At 36.2% G+C, this 8,872-nt stretch overlaps 1 long non-coding RNA gene across 1 annotated transcript; it reads right to left on the bottom strand.

Moving 5' to 3' along the window:
* Positions 1–1,371: 1,371 nt before the first annotated feature.
* Positions 1,372–2,635, bottom strand: LOC137476630 (uncharacterized). Its single transcript, XR_011000477.1, has 3 exons — positions 2,602–2,635; positions 1,939–2,046; positions 1,372–1,481 (listed from the first exon to the last, which is right to left on the bottom strand). It is a non-coding gene; the product is annotated as an uncharacterized lncRNA (long non-coding RNA).
* Between the last annotated feature and the right edge of the window lie 6,237 nt (positions 2,636–8,872).

The following is an 8,872-nucleotide window of genomic DNA, read 5'->3' on the forward strand; positions in this document are numbered from 1 at the left end:
CAATTTTGATGTTTGTTGGTCAGAAGTGGTGTGGATTGTCAGTTTAAGGAGCAGTGGTGGTAGCACAGGGGAGTCCTATAAACCCTTTGGTTTATATTCCCTCAGGGTCGGGTGGGAACCCCCAGAACCATTCCCGGGGCAGTGAGTTCTACTCTGGATGATGTAATGCTGTGAGGAACAGGATACTTCTGGAGCCTTTGATGGTCTATATCTTTACAGCTACCTCTTAAACTCAGTGCAGTTGAGTCTATTATGGCCCATGGTGGCCCACCAGCAGAGATTAGCATCCTCAGGCTGGGTGTGAGTGTTCTGGTAGTGGGTGTTCTGGTAACTCCCCAGGAGGGCAGTTATCACAGCTGAATTCAGTTGAGTAAGGACAAAGAGTCATTAGCTGCCTCGAAGGATTTGCCTCTTTCCTTACCTTGTTCAACACCTGGGAGGTTACTTTGCAGCTCACTGCCTCAATGTTTGAGCCACCAACATTCCAGTCTCTATTCCACTATTGCTTGTGGATTCTTCTTCCCAGACCTGGGGTGCTTGGACAGTAGCCCTCGCCTTTATCTTATCCGAAGTTCCCATCACAGTCCAAATTCCAGTTAGTCAGCATATTTGGGGAGGGTCACAGAAGAACAGCAGCTTTCTTTGCAGTTTGCTATAGTGGACGAAAGTCTTTCAGTGATTTTAGCAATGTTTAAGTCATTAATGATTTCAGTTTCTCCCAAAAGCTCAAAACTTCCTGGAATATATTACTAATTCTGTTCCAGTTAGTGTTGAAGGCCTGTGACATCCCATAGGATTACTCTAATTGTGATCTCAATTTTAAAGGTAGCACTAAAGATTGTACTGGAATGAATTTTGATCTCCTGTGATGAATTTGAGAGCAGCTTTGGGGTACTGGTAAATGAAAACCTGGACAGGAGCTCGCAATGTGAGTTCACAGACCAGAAAACCCAGTTGTATCCTGGGCTGCATCCAAAGCAGCGTGGCCAGCAAGGCAGGGGATTCTGCCCCTCTGCTCTGCTGTGGTGAGACCCACAAGCCACGTTCAACTCTGTGATCCTGAGCATAGGAAGGATGTTGACATGTTGGGGTGAGTCCAGAAAAGGATCATGAAGATTAGAGGAATGGAGAACACCTCCTATGAGGAAAGCTAAGCAAGCTGGAGTTGTTCAGCCTGAAGAAGAGAAGGCCCCAGAGAGACTTAATTGTGGCCTTTGGGTACTTAAAGAAGTCTTACAAGGAAGATTTTAGCAAGACCTATTACAGTAGGACAGGGGGTAACAGTTTTAAACTAAAATAGGGTAGATTCAGACTAGACAAAAGGAAGAAAATATTTATGATGAGGATGATGAACCACTAGCACAAGTTCTCAGTGGCTGAGCCATCCCTGGAAGTGTTCCAGGCCAAGCTGGATGAGGCTCTGAGCAGCCTGGTCTAGTGGAAAGTGTCCATGCTCATTGCAGGGTAGTTGGACTGATGGTCTTTAAAGGTCCCTTACAACACAAAACACTGTATGATTCTATTAAACTGAAAAGTATGAAACCAGCTGTTCTTATGAAATATTCTGACTGCTGAGAGGATGTGGCAAAAGCCACAGTTTAAAAAAGATAATCCTTTAGTCATAATTTTTTAACTGTCTTTCATTTGCTCTTTCATCCTGATGGTGCTAGTACTCCCTGTGATTTCCCACGTGACCAATATTGCATTGACTAGCATTTCCTATAAAGGGATTTCTCTTTTATATTCTCTCTGGTGTTCAGGAACTCTGAATGTTTTTAAGCTGTTACTTTAAGTATGAGACAGTACTGATCTGTGTATATCTGGCTTCAATCAAACATGAAATGAACTTACATCTGCTTGTAAAACATTATGTAGATGAGCCATTTTAATGTTAATGGTAAACCATATAATTAGACAAGAAAATAAAAAATTACTGACATTCCTAAAATATGCTATGATTTTTGAAAATCTTGAAAATAAAGTTCTTTCCAGCATCTCACAATAAGAAATCCAAAGGGGATCTCCTGGTAGATAAGAATCTTCAAGCTATGAAACTATTTTGGTTTGCCATTTTCAGGGACCATGAACTTTCATTTGATCGTGATCTTAAGCCTGTACAGACTGCCATAGTACTTTTCATGAGAGAGTAATTCATTATCCTTAATAAAGGCACACTGACTGGGAGTCATTTGTTCTTCACTGACTCCATTACAGATATGACTTAATTGAACCTGTCTTTTCATAGCTAAATCGAGATGAGATGAGATGAGATGAGATGAGATGAGATGAGATGAGATGAATCCCACTTTTGCTGAGTTTCTCAAAACCTATATCAAAAATTTTCCTGATGGAGCTTATTCTATCTGTATTCCTAAGACAGGAGCTTGAAAATTATAAATGCTGCAGACATTTTGATTTTTTTTTTCCTCCCGGACTGCTGTTGAAACATTCACATGGGTTTCTACCTTATAAAGTTTAGCCAGACAGAGTATGGTAGGATCATTATCTATGCTGAAATATCAGAGATAATATTACTGCCATGGACAGAAACACTGAACATAAAAAAGTTTCCAAAGCATTGTGAATAGAATATATGTCCACCATTTTGCCCTGGCATCAGTTCAGTTTCACCTATATGCTAATGGTGGTATAGATCATTGTTCTACCTCCTCTAAGTAATAAATTATATATGTGTTTGTGCACATAAATGTTGGAGTACTATATCTATACATTTCCAAAGAGGAACATGCTATCTTTCATGGAATATCTGTGATTAAATCAAGATCTTTTAGTACATTATAACAAAGTTTTAAAGTATTGTATTTATAAAGTACTTAAACACCTTCATCTGATCACAGCTGCTCCATTTGGTGTGCAGATGTACTTGCATTTTAATGTGTAAAGCCTCAAGTTTGTGAAAACTTTGGTGAAATTATGAAAAACATATTTCAAGGCTTTATCTTCCCATTGCTTAAGAAATGCTATGAAATATGATGTGAGTTGTGGAATGTTCCATCAAGTTGTATAAATAAGTGAAACCATTTGTCCTTCTGATCCACTTGCATGTAAATGCTGTCAGGATAAAATGGCTGTTAAGAAAATGGAACATAATTAGGCCTGACTTATTCTAAATATCCTCAGTATAACTCAAACTAAGGAAGCTTAATATGTAAGAGTAGGCAATTAAGATAGCAGTCTTTTTGCTTAACATTTCTCTTCAGTATTTTTTGTTAAGTAGTTTGAATTGTTTATATTCAGTAGAGCTTCTGAATATAATACGACAGAAAAATCATGGCATTCACTGGGGCGCTGGTAGTTTAATGTGACTGCTACTACAAGAGAAAGGTCTGCAATAATTCTGCTACTCCTCTGAAAAGAAATCTTTAAACCAACAAAGAACTGAGATTAATTCATTTTGCCTGAGTATGAATAACTAAGACATATAAATTTGGATTGCACTTTTTGAACCATTGTAAACAAAAAGAGAAATACATTCTTTGATACAAAATGAACCTAAACAAAATTATTTTTAAAATTTAAATTGAAATTTCCAATTACATTAACTTTTTTATTTAGTTTGTAATCTACTGAGGCAAAAACTTAATATAGTGTCTAGAATCTGCAAGTGCTTACTATGGAATCTTCTCTGCTACTCCATTAAAACCAGAAATCTGCTTTTAAGTGCATATTTATTTGTCTTTATGCCACTTAGGATGAAACTGTCAAAATACTGAAAGTAATTTTTATTCACTTCTTGATTTGACAGGTTACTTTCCAAAGATGCACTTGCGAAAACAGCCTATGTATACAGGTCGCTTTATCCCAAATTATGAGGGGAAAAAAATAGAATTAATTTTACCTGCTCTACTGGGATTTTCACTCATAGTAATCCATAAGTAATTTTGAAATAATAGGATGCAATTAGTAGTATTTTAGGTACTGTGCTTACTTGTAGCACTTCTATCTCAATCCCTTCCAGCTCAGGATATTGTATGAATCTATGATTCCATGAACTGAAATTATGCCTTTTCATCCTAAGTCAAACAGTGGTGCAACATGATGATTCTTATCAAAGTTTTGAATTGCTTTAAACATCTGTAAATCAAATCAAGCACAGACTGTCTCCTCTGGAATAGTCCAAATACTTAATCTTGTATCTTTTAGTTACAGTATAAGTACCGTGCAGTTCTGAAGCTGAACAGAATTTTATTACTGTGAGCATTTTGTGCATTTTTTCATTTCCTGGTTTTGCCATGTCTCAATTTCCTTACTTCAAGCTTTTATTTCATTTACGTTTTGTTACCCCAGAGTCATCTCAGTTCTAACTGAATACATTAGATTCCTATGTGGATGCAAGCATAATACATGAAGCAGCAGGAGTAAGCAGAGTAACCCATCAAATCAGACAGACTTTAAGGTTTAATTATGTGTTATATGACAGTCATGACAGATATCTTTACTGAACGTTGCTAAGCAAGATAAAACACTACATGATATATGAGAGATTCATTGGTGTATTTGTGTATTTTTGTCATTTGAAAGGGCAAATGATGATGAGGAAAATGTTGTTCCAGCTGTGATGGCTAAATTCCTCTATGATGATAAAAGAATTCTTTAAGCTTTTCTGTATTGTTTTCGTGGGATTTAGTATAGCACTGCTAAGAGTGGTGAGATTAGAGATATACTCACTCTTAAGGTCTTCAACTGAGTGAAAACAAACAGAAAACACAAGTAAGAAATGCAAAACTAGCTTTGCTTGGATGATTCTGATTAATTCCCTGCCAAACTAGCAAAAAAACCTTTTTGCTTCAGCATGGTGCATTTGACAACATACTCCCAAAGAATATGAATAGGGCATTTATGCAAACACTAACTAGGGAGCGAGCCAGCGGGATTGAAAGTACTCACATTTCAAGGTGGGGGCAGTAATACAGGCTCAGGAATTTAAATTAGTAATAGTTAGATGTCAGAAATACATATTGATGAAATCATGAACAAATCTAAGGATTGTGGATCCTTAGGGGGGCTCCTTGGTAACTGTCCTTGATTTTTTTTAGAAACTCCAGCTTTATAATGCTTGCTAGAGTTCATAGGATAGATATAGTTTCTTTTCCCTGCTAAGTGATTTATGATTCCTACATCACATATAAGAATCATGAAGATTCACTACAGCTCTCTGTTTGAACTTCTTTCTAGTCCAGACAGAGAAACTGGGTTGGAATCATTCCTCATCTGCCAGTAGATCTGTCCCTCACAATGAAAGGGGGATAGATAATTCACAAAGAATGATTGATTGGCTGAAATCAGATCATCTTTCATATTCATGAAAGCTGACATGAATTTTAAAAAATCTCTTCAGTTGTGATTTTTTTCCTTAAAAATATTTTTGAATTTTAGAGTTAATACTTCTTTATAGTATTTTTTCAATCTATTACAGTATATTAATTACTTGAGAGATTTGATCAATTAACTAAGACTTATAAGGGTTTGGGGTTGTTTTTCTGATATCAAACAAGTTAATTTTGTTTTGAGGGGACAATTTCTTAGTCATAAAAATATTTAAAATATTAAAAAAATCAGTTCTGTTTAAATATACTAATGATAATATATTTTTGTGACTACTTATTAACAGAAATTTAAGAGTTCTTCAAATACATGACAAAATATTTCCAAATTTTTCAATATTGTAATTATTTTTGCTTGTTATTGGATAATTTCTTTTAAAATATTTGAATTTTCAGAATATTGGAATATCCTTTTTGTCTCATGTTTTCCTTCTCTGATGTATGCTTTCTGTCTTCCTCTACCTGACTGCATATCCAATCATTTTTCTTGTAGCAACTAATGATCTCATAACTTTTAGTATTTTTGTATATGTATTGGGAGAAGACATTTAGGAAACTGAAATGACAATGTACTGCAAATTTAGTTTAGCTAATATTTTCCTCACTTTGAACAATATATGTTCTTAATATATGCTCTTAAAATATGCTTAATATATGCTCCTAAATATTTTAAGAGTCTTGTTGAGCAATTTTGGTTTTGACAGATTAGTTTTAAAAAATCATGTGTTTTAATTCATGGAAATAAAAAAAAATTCTGAGATATTATTGCTGAAATTAATTAGAAGACTGAACATCTCCTTGATGTCTTACTTGTTTCACCCTTTTCTGCATTTTTGGCTTGTATCCTCCTAAAGATTGCACCCTGAAATGTATCAGCCAGACAAGAATCATGATGTGGCAGTGAGGGCACCCCAGGAGTATTTGAAAGGACTGATAGGTCTGAGAAGGTTCAACAAACACAGAGAAACGAAAGAGCTCAAAGTTGAGAAGAAGAAGAATTTAAAGAAACCCTGTAGAAGGTTTTCTTCTGTAGAGGTGGAGATCTTTTTGTCAAAAATATTCAGCAGACTGTTGTTATAAAACAGAAAATTAAAAAAACCCAACCAACCAACCAAACAATCCATTTATTAGGCATAGTATCATACAGTATCATGCTTTGGAAGTATGTCTTACAGAATCTATCCGCCACAAAGGAAGAAAAAAGATTTGTTTCAAAGATAAAATTCTATTAAAGCTGGGGATTTGTCAACCAGGAATTACATCTGCTTAAAAGACTATGTATTTATTCACAGTACAGACACTGAAGTGCTGTGACCATGGGAAAATCCAGTGTGACTCTTGTACCAGAGGACATATTTCCAGGAGACACTGTTACCAGTGAGGCTTCACACTGAAGCTCATTTATAATCCATCTGTTATACTGAAGTACTAAATAAAAAGAGTTACTGTTTTTGTTTAATAGACAAAAACATGTTGGTAACTAGAAACCGGGAAAATTTGTCTTATTAGGGAAAACTGAAGGGCAGAAAATAAAAGCTTGTATGGAAAAATCTTTGCACTTTAAAAATACATCAATTTGATATGTGCTAGAAAAAAAATCTCTATCTGAAAAATAATGCTGGCATAGGAAGAAATGGATATAAAGCGGTGATGGGTATACATTCAGATTGTAAACTAAAATAATAATTAAAACTAGGGGAAAAACATCTGTAAAGCAAAAAAACCTAACCTTTTAGTTTATGTGGTGAGAGGAAAACCAGTCTCTAAAGTGGAGCTGAATGATGTCTGAAGTCAGCTAAATTGTGTACATGTCATCAACATTGGGGAGACTGCACTTAATGATCCAGAATCCCTCTTATAATGCAGGGTCCATGGGTTTAAAGGCATCTTCATGCAATCTAATATATTGCTCTTGTAACCCACAAACAAGCCTGAACACTTAGAAATGGAGAAATGAAACTGACATCCTTAAAGATAAACATGGGAGACATCATACAAGATATGCCAGTGCTGTCATTAAAGACATTGATGTATTGCAGCTTCTCTGTCTCTGAAAGTGATGAGTAGTGTGAAATGTCTGCTCAAGACCTACATGACATTAGTGAAATGAAATTTTTGGAATATAAATCCCTTGGCATTGGCAGAGCACAGAATACCATTCCTCATTTTATTAATTTCTGACTCAGGAAAGACATGCCACAGTTTTGCTGATTATTCTGAAGTATTAAGCTTTCAGTTTTCTGGTTTCTTCAGATATAAATAATAGCACAGGTCCATGTCCTGGTTTAAAGACACTTTAAGAGACAGATGCTCCAAAATTATTTACCTCCCCTTTAGTTTTAGCCAATGCCTTTCCACCAATATGGAGAAACAAGTATGAGTAGATATAAACCCTCATATTTACTCAAAAAAACCCCAAAATAGCAACACACAAGAGAAATAATATTAATAACCATTAGTTACAAAGTTTCTGAAAGCTCATGAGCTCCCTGGGAATTAAAAGAAACTAAAAATGCCGAAAAAAACCTGGCATACTCCACAGACAACTATGTGTGGGAAGACAAGCATAGTGGCAGCCCTTCCTCCTCTCCTGACTCTGTGTGCAGAGACATAACAAAGAGAGAGAGAGAAAAAAAAAACAACATGACACAATTACAAAAACTCCCCCACACAACAACCAAATGTGGGCAAGGACAAAACAAAAAGAAAAGCCTGGAGTCCAAAAATATATATATTAGAATGCAATAATATTTTGGGTTACCCAGGAAAGGCCAATACAGATGAGGAAAGAAGAGGTAAATCCAATACTTCCTATGAAGGATGAATTTTCTGGCTTACCAAATAAAGCTGTAGCATAGATCACAAGGGTTTATGGTGTAGAGGGCAAATACCAGTGCCAGTGGGACACAACAGGATCTGTGCTGCAAGATCAGATGAGAATGCCTGGCAATACTCAGGGAGTTTGGTACTTTGGGGCAGTCTAAGTAGCATCCCTGTGGTGACACGGCCTGGATACAACAGGTAATAAGGGAAGAGTGTGAGTATAAACTCTTGATGTGAACAAACTGCCTTATTATCTACCTCTGAGTAAGAGGATTTTAGCCAAAATTGACAATGCTGTGAGGAAATCAGCAATGATGACAATTACTCAAGATGACTATCAACCTGATTAAACAGTAATGAAATTGCTGCTGAAAGGAAAGAGTCAGCTGATGTAGGAAATTAAATGAAAAATAAAAGAACAAACATTTGTAAGAGTGGGAAGTGACTTCAGTATGGGAAGATGGAAATAACAGTAGTTAAACCTGTTTTAACGCTGCCAGAACTTTCTCCACAGCACCATAACTCTGCCTTGACTAGAAAGAGATGAGCAGAGAGTACCCAGCACACACAGTGACAATGTGGGTTGCAACGAGAAGGAGACCCACAGCTGGGGTTTGTATAGGTGACCTAGCAGGGGAAGCCTTTTCTTCACTGTGGGGAGCCTTTTCTCCACTGTGGGCATTATGAGATATTAGGGATTGTCA

The sequence above is a fragment of the Anomalospiza imberbis genome, chromosome 6 (genome assembly GCF_031753505.1).
Source record: "Anomalospiza imberbis isolate Cuckoo-Finch-1a 21T00152 chromosome 6, ASM3175350v1, whole genome shotgun sequence".
In the NCBI taxonomy this organism is placed as follows: domain Eukaryota; kingdom Metazoa; phylum Chordata; class Aves; order Passeriformes; family Viduidae; genus Anomalospiza; species Anomalospiza imberbis.